The following is a 20,324-nucleotide window of genomic DNA, read 5'->3' as shown; positions in this document are numbered from 1 at the left end:
ACTAGTACGAGGATTTTTGTTAAACGTGGATATGAGACATGTACTACAGGACTCTACCTAAACTCTGCTCTACCCATTATCATCCCTAAGTGGAGCATATTGGGAAAAAAATTGTAGTGCTTATATTTTTTTGCTTAAATATATTTTTGGTCCCTTAAGTTAGGAGTTTGTTTTTCTTAGTCCTTTAAATTAAAATTAGAATCTTTTAGTCCCTCAAATTTAGAAAATATGTTTTAGTCCCTTTCTCCATATACCATTAGTGTACACTAAACAAGGAATATTGGATATGCAATTTGTGATGACTTTTGACTGCCAAAATTTGGTTTTATAATCAAAAGTTTAAAATACATTTTCTGTCGATTTGAAATTGTCACAAATTGCGAAAATAAAAAAGAACTTTGTTCCACAAACTCCTCCTTATTGATGCAAATAAATCAGAAAATAAATTTGTGCCCATTGTCAACATCGTGATGCAGTTGTGATGACTTCTCCCAAACTACTCCATCTCAATCCCCCTACCGAAAATAGTAACCACATATGTGTTGTGTTTGCACTCCATCTTGATCTCGTAACAAGAACTGAAATCAGAATCATGACAAAGTCGACGACTCTAATAAGTTCTACGAGGGTTGTGTGGGCGCAATTGAACATGAAGTTTATGAAAAACAAATAAGATATGTATTAAATTCTACAACAACATCCTTGAAAAATTACAGTATTTTCAATAACAACACTAGATGCTTGACTAAAGGTCATCGAGAGTGGGACTTGTCAATGAACCAATATTTGTCGCCCTTCGTAGGTTCATGGGTGTTGATAAAGTGGATGAAGCAATTCGATGAATTGTGTTGGGTGAAATTGGGATGAATTGTGTTGATATAAATTTTAGAATCCAATAGTTTCCAAACATTGACTAATAACCCTTGTCATTTTTTCATTAATGTTTATGAATTTTGATGCATGTACATAAAAGATGAAGAAAAATGTTACGCAAACCACTCAACAATATTCGACCTCCATCAACCACCCGTGAGGTGGATTATAAAAACATTATTTTATTATATAATAATTTTAATAAAATAAAATATTAATTTAATTAAAAAATGAAATAAAAAAGAAAGAAAGAAAGAAAAATGGGGCAAAGTTCCAAAACACAAATTGATTCTCCTGCTTTAACCCTCTCTAGCGCGACCCTACCTCTTTCCCTACTCCCTTTGTTTCTCTAACTCATCTTTGCACCTGCATGGAGGTGGTTCACAAGGAGGTCCACTGAACCCGCCATAACATTCCAAAAAACCCAAATCAATTCTCCCGCTTGAACCTCTCTTGTGTGATTCCTCTTTTGTTGCTTCCTCCATTTCTTTGATCTCATATTTGCACCAACACGAAGGTTGTTCACAATGAGACCAGTCGTGCCCACCATGCTTACACCGCTTCTTCCGTTACTTGGACATCTCTTTTGCCCTGCCTATAGATAGTTTGTTCCAATTTTACTTGGAAATAAATTGTGATGTTGGGAGATTGTGATAACATGTGTTGTTTTTGTTATTTTGATCCAACAAGATACTTAACTTGATTTTGTAGTCCTTTGTTGGAAGTAAAGTGATGTTCAAATGTATTTGAGAGTTCATTATACATAACTATGGTTAAGTGCCCAAAAAATGTTGGCTAATTTAGTTTAAAATGAAGTCATTATGATTAATTTCATAAAAATTGTCAGCATCACATATATGGTTAACTATATATATGGGTGTGTGTGTGTGAATAATATGCATATTTTGAAAGACATTGACAATGGACAAGCATATCTCATCTATGAGAATATATGGTTGTTCACAAATTAAGGCCATCTACTTTCTAGTGTTGATTCACAAATGTGGTTAACTGAAAGTAAATATGTGGTTAAATATGTTATGCATGGTTAATTAAAATATGCATGAATTTAGATGGTCTTAACTAACAATCTTTACTAATTTGGTACAAAAATTAAGTTAAATGCTTAATTTCATAAGTGTTTTTTATATAAAAAACCTTTTTAACTCCCATAATTAAAATCGAGTTTTATAGGTTAGTGAATAACTATATTTATAAAAGTGGTTAACCGAAAACTTGGTTAATGTCCATATTGTGAGAGACATAAAGATATTTACAATTGGGACAAATAAATCTTTCATGTCATATCTCATTGAATGTAAAAAATTTAGTTAATCATCTATATCATGTGATTAATTCAAATAACATGAGTTTGGATGCTCTTAAGCACTAAATTTGGAACTTAATTTTATATGTCATGTGAAATGAAACTTTACTTGATGATTGTTCTATGTAAGAATTTATAATTTTTATAGAAAATTCATGCTTAAAGGCATGAAAAATCAATAACATTTAATAAATTGTCTTTAAAAAATATTCAATTAATCACGCTAAACTAATAATTAACAACATATTTACACTAAGTTAACCATGAGGTAAATTTGTGAAAATAACACCTAACTTATTCGTATAATGATTTAACCATTTCACAACAAATAATTAGCCATGAAATATTAAAATTGAATTTTATGTCATGTGAAATGAAATTTTACATGGTGATTGTTTTATATAAGAATTTTTAATATACTTAAGGAAAAATAATGCTTAAAGAAATGAAAATTTAACATTTAATAAATTGTCTTTCAAAAATATTTGGTTAACCACACTAAACTGATAACTAAGAACATATTTACACTTATTTAACCAAGAAATAAATTTGTGAAAATAAAACCTAACTCATTCATGTAAAGATTTAACCGTTTCACAACAATCGTCAACCACTAAAATTTGAAACTAAGGTTTGTGTGTCATGTGAAATGAACACTTACTCAGTGAATGTTTTATGTAAAAATTTCTCACTTATAGAAAAATCATACTTAAAGACATGAAAATTTAACAACATTTAATAAAATATTTCTTTGAAATACTTTTGATTAACCATACTAAACTGATAATTAACAACATATTTATACTAAGTTAACCACGAGATACATTTGTAAAAATAACACCTAACTCATCCGTATGAAAATTTAATTGTTTCACAACAAACAATTAGCCATGAAAATTTTGAAATGAATTATATATGCCATTGTAGAAGCAAGCTTCATTGCTTCATGATGATGAATCAAGATTGATTCAATGTGTTTTGATGATAACAAAGATGATGACAAAAAGTTCATGAGAATGATTTCAAGATTGAGTCAAGAACAATTCAAGAATCAAGAGAAGTTTCAAGTTTCAAGTTTTCAAGAATCAAGAATCAAGAATAATCAAGAACAAGATTCAAGACTCAAGCTTCAAGAATCAAGAAAAGACTCAATCAAGATAAGTACTAAAAAGTTTTTCAAAATATTGAGTAGCACATGAATTTTTCACAAAACCTTTTTACCGAAGAGTTTTTACTCTCTGGTAATCGATTACCAGTTTATTGTAATCGATTACCAGTAGCAAAGATTGTTTTCAAAAAGCTTCAACTGAATTTACAACGTTCCAATTGATTTCAAAATGGTGTAATCGATTACAATGATTTGGTAATCGATTACCAGTGTGTTTGAACGTTGAAATTCAAATTCAAATGTGAAGAGTCACATCCTTTCACAAAAATGCTTTGTGTAATTGATTACAATGATTTGATAATCGATTACCAATGATAAGTTTTGAATAAAAATCAAAAGATGTAACTCTTCCAATGGTTTTCAAGTCTTTCTAAAAGTTATAACTCTTCTAATGGTTTTCTTGACCAGACATGAAGAGTCTATAAAAGCAAGACCTTAACTTGCATTTTACATACATTGAAGACATTGATTACAATCTTTTACATCCTTTGAATCTCTTTGAACATCCTCTTGAATTTCTTCTTCTTCTTCTTCCTTTGCCAAAAGCTTTCCAAAGTTTTCTGGTTTTCCAAACCTTGAAAACAAAACTTGTGTTATTCATCTTTTTCATTCCCTTCTCCCTTTGCCAAAAAGAATTCGCCAAGGACTAACCGCATGAATTCTTTTTGTGTCTCTCTTCTCCCTTTTCCAAAAGAACGAATGACTAACCGCCTGAATTCTTTTGTGTCTCCCTTCTCCTTTGTCAAAGAATTCAAAACGACACAGTTTGAGAATTCTTTTGATTCTTCTCTTTCCCATAATCAAAAGATTTCAAAGGACTAACTGCCTGAGAATTATTTTGTTTCCCCATTCACAAAGTTTCAAAGGACTAACCGCCTGAGAACTTTGTCTTAACACATTGGAGGGTACATCCTTTGTGGTACAAGTAGAGGGTACATCTACTTGGGTTGTTGTGACTGAGAACAAGAGAGGGTACATCTCTTATGGATCAGTTTTAGTGGAGGGTACATCCACTAGGTTGTTCAAAGAGAACAAGGGAGGGTACATCCCTTGTGGATCTTTGCTTGTAAAGGATTTTACAAGGTTGAAAAGAAATCTCAAGGATTGCAAGTCTCTTGGGGACTGGATGTAGGCACTAGTTGTTGCCGAACCAGTATAAAACTCTTGTGTGTTTGTCTTCTTCTTCCCTACTCTTTTAATTTCCACTGTGCACTTTAATTACCGCTTTTACTTTTAGTTAAGTTTATATTTCTATTCTTTACTTTCTTAACAACATATTAAAAGTCTAAGAAGGGTAAATTTTAATTAGTAAAGGTTCATTAATAATTAATTAAACCCCCCCCCTTCTTAATTATTCCGAGGCCACTTGATCCAACAGCCATGTGAAACAAAAATTAATTTATTGATTATTTTATATAAGAATTTTTAATTTATTTATAAAAAATTCATACTTAAACTAAAGACATAAAAATTTATCAATATTTATTAAATTGTCTTTCAAAAATATTTGGTAAACCACTATAAACCAATAGTTTATAACATATATACCCTAAGTTAGCCATGAGATAAATTTATGAAAATAAAAACTAACCCATTGGTATAAAGATTTGACATTTTCACAATAAAAAATTAACCATTAATATTTGAAATCAAATTTTACATGTTATGCGAAATGAAACTTTACTTGAAAATTATTTTATATAAGTTCTTAACAAACTTTATTGTTCAAAATTAACACGGTCAATTCTCTACATCCTGATTTTCTCAAAATATGAATTCTAACTAGTTTTTATGTGTTGTTAACCAATTTAATATAAACAATTAACCACTTAGATCTAAAATTGAGTTTTACATTTTAGGTCAAGTAAGTCACTCTTTCTTAAACGATTAATTCTTAAATGAAACATTTAATTTCATAACAAATGATTAATGAATCTTTGACTCGATAAACTAACTTAGTAATGTCATAGCAACATTTATTTCATGGCTTTCACGTTCAAAAATTAAGGTTGCTCTAACATTAGCAACCATAATTTCAAGTTTTTTAACCCAACTTTTGTGATCAACAAGCTTCCTTTCTCAGCATTGAATATCAATAAAAAAAATTAACAAATTCAACAACATCTCCACAGAGCCATACCAAAAATTGATACTTCAAATCATTCCAAAAAAAAAAACCTTAAAAAAGGTGAGGGCCTCCGGATAGCACAAAATAAAATACATGCATTCTAATAAATATGATTCCATTCTCAGATGTCATAACTAATGCCTTCAAATCACAATGGCATACATTCTCCTTTGTATTAACTGATTAGAAGAATGAAAGAAGTAATTGTCAAGCTATCGAATAAAAATATAAAGACAAATGAAAACAATCACCCTTATATAAAACAAGTAGAACTTATGGATTAAAACTTATTGTAATGAAAATATTTATAGTCTTTTTATTTCACTACCAAATATACAATATTTGGTTATTGTAATGAAGAAACTTCAACATTCCATTTTATCCACAAGCTTCCACCCAATAAATATGGTTAACAATATATGTAAAATTGCTTAATTTTATTTTTATAAGTGATTACATAAGTGTTGGATATTTGAATAATTTCAAAACATTGTCTATATTTAACCACTTATGAGACAAACTTAATCATATTTAAATATGTAGTTAAAAACCTATGACAATCAATATTTTCCTAAATGCTTAGCCACTTGTGGGAATCATATTTATGATTGTAGTTAACCAAGTGTGATGATTAAAAATAATGTAACATCAGTAATCACTTGCAGTATCAAATTAACCACAACTATAATTTTCAATAACCCATTGATAGCATTAACTATATACTAGTAATTATATATAATCATGTTCATTCATCTTTAACCACTTGTCAGACTAAGTAAATCATATTTACATATATAATTAACCGTGTGCAACAATCAAAATTGTATATAATCATGTCTATTAATCCCTCACTCATCAAACAAAGTTAATCATATATATATATATATATATATATATATATATATATATATATATATATATATATAATTAACCATGTGCAATCATATATCAATAATTTTATGTTATCATGTTTATTTATCTTGAAGACTAAATTCTCAAGTTCCTCAAATGAAAAAAAAATCAAGTTGATATCATAACCAAACTTTATAATTGTTCATATTGGATTTTAAATAAATGTATTCTTTACATGTAGTAAACTAAATCATCCATATACTTTTCATGGTTAATCACATAAAGAAAACTTAATTAGGTGTAATAAAATTGTTGTCTCAACAAATCTTGTATCATCAATATGCACTTAGTGAAAAGTTGACATTTTTTCTTGTCATTGATTCAAAAGGAATTACAAAAACCCTAAAACCATTTTTGTCTTATACATTACAGTGTATTCTTGAAGATCAATTTTCTATAATCTCAATGAAGCTCCCCAAACTCAGCCCACCATCCACAACTTTAACCACCACCACCACCAACAACAACAATTGATGCACAATTTGAAACACCTCCACTCAACCACTAAAGCCACCTTCCTCAAGCTAATAGTCTCGTTCTTCCCAACCTTAATCCTTAGCCTCAAACTCCCTCCAACCTCCTTTACCTTAGCCTCCACCTTTCCTATCTAAAGTTAAACTCTTCTCCCTCTTCCTTCCCTTAATTATTAACTTGACATATTTTGAAACAACCCCCTTAAGTTCAAAACATCATCTCTCACTCTCAATACAATATTATCATTAGTTGGTTAACAACATTAGAAAAAATGGTTAACTTTGATGACTAACTGGTTAATAGGTTTATTTGGTATGCGACCTAATCCTGTTTGGTTAGAGAAGGAACCAACCCTATGAGAATCAAATTCCCTAGCTAGTTAAGGTTCTCAAATAAAATTAGAACACAAATTCATACAATAAACCCTATGTCAAATTAGAGAATGAATTCACATATGAAAAAGTGAAAAACCTAACCTCAAAGAAATGAACCTAAACTAGCGATAGACACAAACGTATAAGAACCTCAGCCCCATGATACAAAAGATCGTATCAAGGTGTGCATGCAAGTGAGACGAACTTGAAAACAAAGATGCGCGAGAGAAAGGGAGTCACTACTTGCTGCGACATCTAGGACGTGCAATGGCGTAAAAAATGTCCAACAACGATGACGATGATTTGTGAGAAAGACAATAATGCATTGGGAGAACAACGATGATGGTTTGGGCATGAGAGAATGACAATACGACGATGATAACTAGGGCATGAGAGAATGACGATACGACAATGATAACTAGGGCATGAGAGAGAAGATGATACCTTGCATTTCAAATTCAGATCCCAAACGATTTCCCCACTTAGTCCCTTTATTTTATATTTTCCGATATATTTTTAAAACAATAAATAAATACTTTTTTAATAGTAAAAAATTCCATGTAGGCAAGTATTTATTGGGTTGTTGTCACTATTGAGTGGTATGTGTATCATTGCTTAAAGATGAATCTCCTAAAATGCCTTGTCTTAATTTTTATATTGTAATAATTTTGCGTAGGTAGTGGTGGGTGGCTGAAAGAGGACAAGTAAACAAAGAAAATATGGAATTGGGACCCTCATAGACATCATATAGAGGGTCATTGTAAACAAAACAAAAATGGAGATCGCAATTAATATGTTCAGTTCCATAAAACATGTCAGGGTTTTTGAGTTTTGGGGAACGGGGACGAGGAAAGGGATGGACATAGGGTTTTTATTTTTGTCAATTTGTGGTGGTTTTAAATCGCAAAAAAATCGACATCAAAATTTAAATTATAAAATCAAAATTATGATAGTCAAAAGTTGCTACATATTGCGAATTTACTATACCCTGTTTGGCACATTGCGAAGAGGGTCTGAAAAAAACATTTTACAAATTTGGGGAACTAAAAAAAATAAATTTTAATTTGGCAAACTAAAACAAGAATACTTTTATATTTGAGGGATTAAAAATATATTTAAGCATGATTTTTTTTATGCTTATATTGATCCGTAACTACCAATTATTTGTATATAAATATTTAATCCCCCTAATATATTAATGAATAACGATGATAGTTACATTTTTTTTACATAAGGCCATAACAATTTTATTTTTCTGACATAAGACTATAAAATTTTATTAATTAAAGTAATTTTTAAAAGTAATGTTGATGTTGTAAAAAATTAATTTTAACATTTTAAAATAGTTTTAAATATCCATATTTTCGTATTTTATTATTATTAAATAATTTTATACAAATAAAATTAAATTTCCATAATACTATTTTTACTTTATAAATATATATAGTTTTTTATTATCACTAAAAAATTACCTAATAATATATATATATATATATATATATATATATATATATATATATATATATATATCATTTTATGATACAATTAGTTCTTTTTATCAAACAACTTTTAATTTTAAAAGGAGCTTTTAAGCTAAAAAAAAATTAATAAATAAATTTTACTTTTTATTTTAAGTTCTTATTTTTAATTTTAACTTATAAGTAACTTTTAATGTCCAGATTAAGCTGAGCCAAACATACCCAAAATGTTTGTGTATAATTGGTTGCTAAGATTTTACATGGCTATATTATGAAAAGTTTATGTTTTGTTGTCTATTTGTAAACAATGAGATTAAGAGGCATTCGTTCTCTCTATATTTTTATAAATAAATGAAATAGCAATGATGATGAATGAGAGTGTATAATTATTTTGAAATTGAATTTTATTTATAGTTGGTGGAATAATTTTTTATGTGTATTGATGTAGTTTATTATAATAGTTAAGGAATAAATTAGTTTAAAAATATATGGATATGAAAAATGACCAAATGGGTATCGTTATTACTATAATAACTAGCGAAAACATACGCACTCAATGCTGCGTTTTTATTGTGTTATTGCATAAAAAATTAGTATATTACAATAATTTCTAATTACAATTTTTGAATTTTGTTTGATGAATGACACACTTCAGATGAAAAACTAAAAACAAACTGAATAACACAACTAAAAATAATAATAATCAATTGGACATAGAAAAACCATAATAATCTTGACTTTGAAAAAAATTTATCCCGTCCTCTTTTTTCATAAATTGCCTCCTTGTTAACAATAACAGTTTCCAACTACATATTTCATTAAAGGCCTGTTAATAATTAAAATAGTAATTAGTAACAAACATAAGAAATAAAACTTAGAAAGATGTGTAAGAATGAAGGACTAGGGGAGAAGAACAGTGGGAGAAAAAATGTGGTACATACCAAAAATTTTGTTATTGAGGAGAACACCTTCGATCAAATCGGAAACATCGGTCTGGAGAAAAAAAGTAGCCACTAAAAAGAAAAAAAATAAAATAACCATTACTGAAATAGGAGATATCCGTGAAGATAGCACATAAAATATTCCAAAAGATAAAATGTGTATAACCATAGAAAGTGAAAAAACAAAAAAGGCAATTGGAAAAAAACATGAAAATAAAAATGCAAATAACCAAAGTAGGAAAAACACTTGCATACAATTAAAGAGCGAAAATGGTTGGATAGCACAAGGATTGGTATGAAAATCTCCAAAATTATAACAAGAACAGAGAATGCAACAACATTCAAATAATAGGAAGAAAAAAGAACAAAATTGTGGCTTGGGAGAAAAGAAAACTGGAAGCAACGATAATTGAATGAGAACTTTGAAGAGCATTAACAATAATGTTTATGCTAAAATATGTTTTTCGTTCCTATAAAATTATCAAAATATGAATTTTGTCCCTGCAAAATTTTTACTTCTGTTTTTCATTCTCGTAAAATTAAAATTTACTATTTTTGGCCCAGAATTAGGCTTGATCGACTCCCATACTTATGTGGCAATGTCCTTCACACATGTCACTCTTTCATTGGCCTAATATTTGGTTACTATTTTTACATTTTTTGTAAGGACGTTAATCATATTTTACTAATTTTATAAGACAAAAACATATTTTAATCCTATGTTTACCGATAGTGTGCATCAAAATAAGAGTGTGCAGTTTTTCACGTTTGAAGTGGTGGACAGTTACAATTTGGTAACTTTCGGTGGCGAGAAAGAGAGTAAAAGTGAGAGAAAAGGAACAAAATTGGCTAGATCAAAGTGGAGATCATATAAAAGATTTTTCATTTTTTTGTATTCTCTGTTTGTACATGGTTGTTGTTATTTTTGTTTTAAATATGCAAAAACATTGAGGGTAAAATGGGCAAATAAAAGTGAAAACCAATGAGTGATTACAATAACCTGCATTTTCTCTATTTATTGTTATAAATTATAGATACATAGATTTTGATAAAATCTCTCTTATTAGATACAATTTTTAAATTAATGAGATTATTAAGTAAATTTTTAAAATACATTTTTCTAAAAGAGATATCTAAAAGACCTAAAAGAAAGTACCATACATGAGTTTTAACCAATCTAATATTTTGATATAAATACAATAAGCCCTTTATTCTATTAATTATTTCTCAATCTAGATATGTATCATTGTTTTCAATATTATGTGAATATGTACAATTAGGTAGTTTCTTTTTAAGGGACAATTAGGTAGTTAAGGAAAACATTCATTGACCATTTCTACAAGCTGAAATTCCTTTTCCTGAATGAATTAGCATGATTGCGATCCAAGAAAGAAAGAGTTCTTTTGAAACCAAAATAAAGAAAGGATATTAAACATGTTGTTTTGGAGGAGTGAATTCAGACTCTTTATTTTTTTTAAGTAAATTACAATCATATTTTCTCTGTTTTTTTTTAATTGCACCTGACATTTCTCTTTTTTTGCATCCTACAAAAAAACTCTTTAATTATTTAGCTCATATTACACCCATACCCCCTCTATCCTAAACATCATTTAATAATTTAACAGAAAGTAAATGCATGTTGGTCACATGACTTTTAATGAAAATTTATGTCTAAAATACTCTCATCTTCTTCCTGTTAATTCAATAAAATACATGACATCATTTTCAACTTGAAAATATTTTAATACTTCTTTTTCTTTTTTCTCTAATTGGACGTGGACCTACTTTGTTGGTATGCATGTATTAACACCCTTCCTTCTTCTTCTTATTCTTTTTTTAGTTCAATTTTTTTGTGTGTTGGATCATTTGGTTGCTGTGTTTTTGTTGAACGTGTTCCCAATAATTCCTATTGTTTGAATATGATTATTTGCTTCAAATTTTAGTGTTTTGCTTCTGCATTTATATTTTTAACTCATTTCTTTGAAATATTTATTTTTGATGGCTAGGTATTTGATCTAATGTCTCAAGAGTTATATTTTATTCAAGTGTTAGCAATAATGAAATAAGAGTTAAATATTAAAGGAAAAATTGTTATTGCCTTAAGAAAGACCCATTCACAGGATCAATTGTTAATTTGTTATTAAGTATTTTAAAAAAATATTAGGGCAATTTCGTCTGCTCACATATTTTAATTGATGTTAGTTAATGACGTTAACAGAAGGGGAGGTAAAAAAAAAAAAAAAGAGGAGTATCAGGTGCAATTTTAAAAATAAAAACAGAAGAGTGCAAGTATAATAAAGATGTTAGGACAATTTCATCTGCTCACATATTTCAATTGGCGTTGGTTAAGGACGTTAAAAGAAGGGAGGTAAAAATAATGCAAAAAGAAAAAGAAAAATATTGAGTGAAATTTAGGAAAAACAGAGGAGTGAAAAGATAATTTACTCTATTTTAAAAGTCAAGTAAATTTATACATACTTAACATTAATTTGAATAAAAGAATCTATCTACCTATCTTAAAATAGTTTGACAAAATAATTTCATATATATATATATATATATATATAATTCTATTATTGAGACCAAACAAATATAAACACGTTTTATGCAATAAATAATACACCTTCAATTTTATGAACAGATCATTAAATTAATGAGAGAGAAAAGAAGAAAGGGAATTAGTTGCTTTAGTTGGGGGAACCTCTATCGTTGTTGTAGGGGAGAAGAAGAAAAAACTAAAAAAAAAAGAATGAGAGGAGGAAGCTGAAGAAAAAAACTTATATTTTATCACAGTTTTTAGTTATTAATATCTTTATTTTATTAGTAGCATTAATTTTAGAGGAATAAAAAGATTATTTTGAACCAATTTAAAATTATAAAACATTGAAATGAATTTTCTAAAAGATTAAAGACCAAATTAAATAAAAAAATAAGATAAAAAACTATAAATTATTTGACCAACATTTTACTATTGTGATTTTATCAATTGTCTTCCTTTTTAAAAACAAGTGAGCAAGTAGTTAATGATACTACTTTTGTATCTTCTTTAATAGATAGTGTTTTTTTTTTTATAATTTAATGGATTCATAAACTTAGCTCAATCCTACAAAATTGACTAAGGTGAGGATTATTCCCCACTTATATAGTTTATCTCGATAAGAAAGTGGATTTTTCATGAACTTAACTCATCCTTACAAAATCGGTGAGGATTACTCCCCACTTATTTAATTTATCTTGACACTATCTTTATTTGATGTGAGACTTCAATATGTTTCATCACCACAAGAATTATTAAAGTACTTTTTTTTACACATCACTGCATGCATCTTTTATAAGTAGTTTGGTAGTTAAATAAGTGAGTAAAAGAAAGTAATTCAATAAAAAAATATTATTAACAGTAAAGTTTTTTATATTTTTCTAAACATTCGTATCACATTAATTTTATCTTTCCATAGATGTTGAAACAATTTAGTCTTTTATTTAACCATAAATTAATATCAAATCATCCTTGAATTTAAAGAAGACAATTTAGTCTTTTATGATTAGATTGTTTGAATTTGGAACATCATTAAAGAAGACAATTTAGAGATTACATTGTTATTATTTTCTATGGCTGAGAGATTATTTATTTGTTGAATTGATTGAGAGAATTATAATGTCACTATATATACTTGAAAAATTGAATTGATGTCACAAATTGTTGAAATTTTCTTTGAAGTTCAAAATAATAAGTCATTTATTTTTAGATATTAAAATAAATATTTATCAGTAATTAAAACATTAATTGTTGATTCAGCAAAAAAAAAAAGTTATTGATAAAAATAACGAATTACTTGCTTTAAAATCCACATGCCTCATCTTTATGATTATAGGATTAATAAGCAATATATATATATATATATATATATATATATATAATTGATCCTCAAAATTTATAATTAAATTACCGAGTACTCTTTCTAATTTTTTCTTGTTCTGTTTTACATAATAATATGTTTTTTTCCTGTATATATCCACTACAACCACATATACCTAAATGGCATGGTATGCATTAAGGAATTAAAAAAGACTACGAACACTTTCGGTCATTTTCTTAAGAATTTTATAATTTTTTAAAAAATTTCCAAAATTTTATGTTAATATTCTAAGCATATTTTTAAAATCATCTACGAATTATTTTTAATTTTATTTTTTTAGTACAAATTATTTTTTATCTAGAAAATAATAAAATATTTTTATATTTTAGATACCTTTTTTAATATTATTCTAAGGAAAAACTTTTTACCCTCGCTAACAAAATCAGTTATTTCTATTATTTTATGGTTCTTTTTTTTTAAAAAAATTTATTAAAAATAAAATCTAGATATTATTTGTTATTATGAGTTGAGTTGAGTCTATAATAATATTCTTGACTTTCACTAATAAATACAAAACAATTAGTTGTTAAATTTTAATAATATAAGAGAAAATTTTGTAAAAAAAAAAGGTTAAAATGAATTTTTGATTACCATATGATGTTCAATCCATAATTTTAAATTAAGTGAAAAATGAAAAAATGTATTAATGAGAATTAAACCCATAACCTTTAAAACATTGAAGAGACAATGAAGCATCATGACATTTACTTTCTTTTATTTATATTGTAAATAATATTTTCTATGTATTATGGCATCATGAGTTATTATTATTTTTATTTAATTATAAATAATTATAAAATAAAATTTATTTAATACAAAATTCTTTTTAATTTTATTTTATATAAATATACATATTTTAATTTCAAATGATTTACATTTTTCTTAATTATGATTCATTTTAATATAATTTCATAAAATTTGAATATGAAAACATGGTTCTTATTTTATCCTAGTTATATAAATTAATTGAATTTCGTAAATTAATGTTTAAATTATTTACAAATTTTATCATATATGATTAATAAATATTATATAATTTATTTTAATATATAGATTATTTTATTCTAATTATATAAGTGAATAATCACAAAAATTAATATGTAAATTACTTATATAAATTATTTTAAGTAATTCATAAAATTAAATAAATTCATGTTAATATTTAAATTATTTTTATTATAATTATACAAATGAATAAAATTTTAATATTTACTTTTTAGATAGCTTACATAACCTTTTAACTATAAAAACTCATTTAATAAATAATTTTTATTCTAATTATATTAATCAATATAGTTACATAAATTAATATGTAAATTATTTATATAAATTATTGAATGTAGTTTATAAAAATTACTTAAAATATTTTAATATGTAAATTATTTTATTATAATTATAAAATTAATAACATTTCAATATTTAATTATTTTAGATAATTTATATATTAGTATAAATTTACGCAATGTGTATAAATTACATAAAATGATTTATGTAAATAATTTATATATTAATTTATGTAATTTAACTTTTTAATACTCAGAAAAATTTAATATATAAGCTTTTATAATTAGATAAAAAAAGTTAATAACTCATAATTTGATGATACATAAATATTGTTTATAATATTGACAAAGAAAGCAAATGATATGGGAAACTCGATTTTGATAAAAACTTGTGCATCCAGATATTAGACTAAAGCACCTGAAAATAAACAAGTTATAACATAAGATAGAGTAAAGGGTTCCACTAAACAAAACTTATTACAATCCGGTTTTTACTTTGTGACTCTTGATTACAACAAGTATTTTTTATGTCACTTTTGACTTACCCTTAATCTCCTCCTAAAATTAAGAACATTCAAGTATTCTTTGATCACTGAGACACTTCAGGCTTTCCAAACAAAATTTTGATTGGATATAAGATTCAAATCTCTCAAAGAGAGGATATACAATTAAGTCTGAATACAACAAATAACTTTGCTAAGCAAATGATGAAACTTTCTAAGTTATGTAAATTTAAGCATCCAACACTTGTTGATGGAGTCTCAACACTTGTATGATATAAATGAATTCTCATGCTCTATGTTGCTTCTTGAGGTTGCTTTTATAGGCTTCAATAAACTATCCATTTGGGATCTACGCTTTCTTCAAATAATTTTATTATGAACAACTTGTCTTTTCTGCTACGTGACAACTTGTTGAGGAGAAGGGGGGACAAAGGTACAATGCTTTTTGCGCCTCTCTACACCTTTACTTGTATGAATGATTCTGTTGCTGATGACATTCCTTTTGTCTATGTCTTTGTACACTTAAAATTCAAATGTTAGAATAAATTCACAACATACATCAAGAGGGAAAATTCAAATATATGAATGTTCTTTGGCATTTATCAGTTTAGAAATATTTAGAAATGGTTGTTATCAGTTTTTAGGTTTAAATCCTTGGTCATTATTCAAAATTTCGTTAGTGTCCTTTGGACATGTTGTATGTGCTTTAGATAATGGGTCAACTTGCCTAATCAACCTAATAGTTACTTTGAGGTTGTGCCTTGATCTAAAAAAAAGTCATGTATACCTAAAATGTCATCTAAATGATTGATAGGATAATTTTTTTGGTTAATTAATGTACTAAAAAATTCTTAGAATATGAACAATGATCATCCTAAGGAATGCAAGAGCATTACCCTAAAGAACTTATCTGCGGTGGGACACACAAGTCCGCCTAGGATACAATAGGAACTTCCTGGGTGTAGCAGAGGCAACATAACTAGAATGAACTATTATGAATCCAAATATATATATATATATATATTAAAGAAAGAGAGAGAGAAAGAGCATATCTTATGAGAGGAAATATCTTATATAGGAGTGAGACGATTAAATCTGGGTTATATAATCATACATGGAGGGTTGAGATTTAATTTCAAAAAGTCATATGATTTTTAAAAAAACTCACATGACATTAAATCTTGATTGTCCATGTTTGGTTGTACAATCCAAATTTAATCATCTTGCTCTCATATAAGATAACTTCATCTCATATGATATGTTCTTTCTCTCTCTAGAGAGAGAGAGAGAGAGAGAGAGAGAAAAGGCTTAAGTTTGTAATTTGTAACTCAATAAAAAATGAGTAGTTTATATAGAGTCATTATCTAGAATGTTAAAAAGTGTAACTTTAAAATATTAATGAGTAAAATGTTTAAAAATTAAAAATGTGAAGTAAGGTGTTAGTAATAAAACAACAATCAATCAAAATGGTAAAATAACAGTAAAATATATTAGACATTAGAAATAAAACCTACTACAAGCCTAATCTCACGTGCACGAACCTCACACCTCTACAAGTCATTATGAAACCCTTAGACATAAGTTGATTTATAAACAAGGAAACCAAAGTATGTGGGACTTTTTACTTTTAGAATACCACTAAAATACAACAACTAATGTAACAAAATTAGAATTGTTTTAATCTTATAATGATGATGGGGATTGTGGTGATAGTAATGTTTATATATTTGAAGATTTTGATAATTATATTTATGGACATTGTACACAAGAAAAAAAATACTTAATGTGAGTCAAGAAACACGCCCATCAAGGTTAAATTTATGTTAATTCAAGCCATTGATACAAAAAGTACACTATGAAACATTGGCCTAAATGGGTGTATATGGAGAATAGACGTAGCTCCAAACACATTATTAGATAAGGAAGTGATGTGTTGGTTAAGTGAAAGGGCAATATGAATTTACCACTTAATATATTAATTTTTTTAATCTAATTCATTCATTTAAATAGAAAAAGATGCACCATGCATGTTCATATATCATTGTCTAACTTCCATTGTCACCTAATCACATGAGACAATATTTTTGGAACACAATTACACGAGCAAAAAATGTTTGATCCTAAGTGTTGAAGTTGTTATTTTGGGTACTGACTTGTCTCCTAAAAAATAATTTGATTTTAAGCGTGTCTATAACTCTTTCATTGTCCTAATTTAGTTAATGTGTTTTTTAGAAGAAATTCAAGCAATGATATCAAGAATAAATAACAATAATGTCTACAATTTGAACATGTAACATCTCATGCGAAATAACATGTAAAGACAAATATCACAAGAAGAGGGTTGAATTTTGATTTTAGAAATTTTGAAAGATGTTGTTTGAAGAAAAACTTTGTAAGACAAATAACAAATTTTTGTAAACACTTATTAAGACAACAGAAACAGACTTTGCAAAATAAAATCAAACTCAAAGCCTAGGTCTGTTTAAAGCAGAAGAGAAATAAACACATATAAGACAAAGAATTATATTAGTTCGTTTCGACCTTAAAGACTATGTCCAGTTCTTGGCTAACCACCAAGCTTCACTAACTTTTCAAAGTTACAAGTATTATGTCATGACCACTTCTGGATCTACCCCCAAGCTTGATACAACACAATATTCTTTGTCCTACCAAACTACCATTGACTCTATACCAAACGAATAGGTTTCTTGTTTGTTGTGCAATGACTATTAATTGTCTTACAGATGGATATATAATCTCAACACTTAGTTTTTTCTCTCAAGATGTTCAAAGTGTTTTGAGAGTCTTTTCAAACTATACAGAAATTTACAAAGAGTATTTCAAAGAAAGAATTTGAATGTTAGTGCATGGGTTCGCAACCTATTTCTTCAAAGATTTTAGTATTTGTAGGCCTTCATCTTCAAGTATTCATTGTCTCTCAATAAACAGATTTCTTCACTTAAGCTTGCATATGATAATTGTGGTCGTTGGAGCATTTAATGTTGCACACCCTTCTTCATGTAGCAAAACCACTTTTTTTTGGCTTTTGTGTTGAACACTTTAACACAAAATCACTTCCCTTGAGTCAAAGTTGTTTGACACTTTCAGAACTTGAGCTTTATTTATTCTTCATAGAATTCGATAGATCCTAGGAGAATGTCTCTGCAAAACGAATATTAGACATAGTGAAATAAACTTAAATGTCATCTTTTAATGTTGTTATCAGATCATGACTTGGTCATGTTTTTGTTTGATATTTTAGACACACGATGTATGCAACATAGTCTGATATTGCATAAGACAACTTTTAACTTTTATATTTATTTGTATTTAATTAAAATAATTAGGAGTTCTAATTCATCTTAAGACATAAATGTCTTTTGACTTAACATAACACTTAACATTTCTTACACAAACACCAAAACTCATATTTTACACATTTAGATGAGTCAAATAAGCTCTCTAACTAGCTTTTCAAAAAAGAAAAAAAAAAGTTCTCTAACTAGTATGGGAACCTAACAATTACCTCATGTCATATCAAACACACTCTTTATAGTAACAGGAGTAACATATCTAAATGCTTACAATTGTCTTAATTTGAATGACAATTTGACATTTATTATTGAAAATATGTTAGAATGTGATCATAAAAATTATGTTACAACCATTAACATTACAATTCTTTCTTCTTTGTCTTTATTATGCAAAAGGCTATAAAATGTTAACATTTTTTTGTGTACATAAGGATCATAATTAACCACATTACTAATGGTTAACACAATTGGTAGCCTGTTTTCAATAGTCCTCCTTTGTATTACAATAGCACATGGGAGAATTTTTTTCACCCAAACTGTAAATGTCCAAGACCCCTTAATCATGATTTTCATAATATTGATGACATTTTCCAAATACTGGCAATGACACAAGGTTACACATGTGAATAACATATGGTATGTAATACTATATATTCTCATATTATGTTGAATTCATCTAGCATTGATTCTGAAAACATTTTAAGGAATTAGTTTTCTGTTGGAACCAGGTTGAAACAGAAGATGGTTACTTCCTTAGCCTACAGAGGTTGCTAAAAGGGCGATCCGGTATGAAAGCTAACAAGCCACCAGAAAATTAATTCCTTAAAATGTATTCAGAATCAATGCTAGATGAATTCAACATAATATGAGAATATATAGTATTGCATACCATATGTTATTCACATGTGTAACCTTCTGTCATTTCCATTGTTTGGAAAATGCCATAAATATTATGAAAATCATGATTAAGGGGTCTTAGACATTTTTTGTTGTAACCAGGTTGAAACAGAGGATGACTACTTCCTTAGCCTACAGAGGTTGCTAAAAGGGCGATCCGGTATGAAAGCTAACATGTTAAAAATGTAGAATAAGATAATTAAGTTGTGTTGTGTGATTTCAAGATGTCATAACATTGTTGGTAAATTCTCCAAAGGCATCATTGGGATTTATCTTAGCAAACAATGGTTATGATGTGTGGCTTGCCAATACTCGTGGGACAAAATATAGTCATGGACACAAATCACTTCATCCTAATGACACAGTTCTTTTACTTATGAGATATACATGCATTTTAACCTTGAGTAAGTCCGTTGATATATAGCTACTTTAATGGATATATAATGGTTTTATTCGTTATGTATGTGTAAGCTTATGGGGATTGGCCATGGGATCAATTAGCTAATTATGATCTTCGTACTTTTGTCAAGTATGTGTATAGCCATACTGATCAATGAATGCACTATGCAGACCATTCCTTGGTATGTTCCTAATTTCTTTCTAATTGTATTAGATTAAACAATTTTAGTCCCTATACTTCTACTCAGTTTTATATCTAACATTTATATGTCAAAAATGCAATTTTGAATTCCTATAGTTTCAAAACTATTGGGAACTATGAAGCCTAGATACTCG

This window comes from Glycine soja, chromosome 17 (assembly GCF_004193775.1).
Source record: "Glycine soja cultivar W05 chromosome 17, ASM419377v2, whole genome shotgun sequence".
NCBI classification, from domain to species: Eukaryota; Viridiplantae; Streptophyta; class Magnoliopsida; order Fabales; family Fabaceae; genus Glycine; species Glycine soja.
This window is presented reverse-complemented; position numbering follows the sequence as displayed.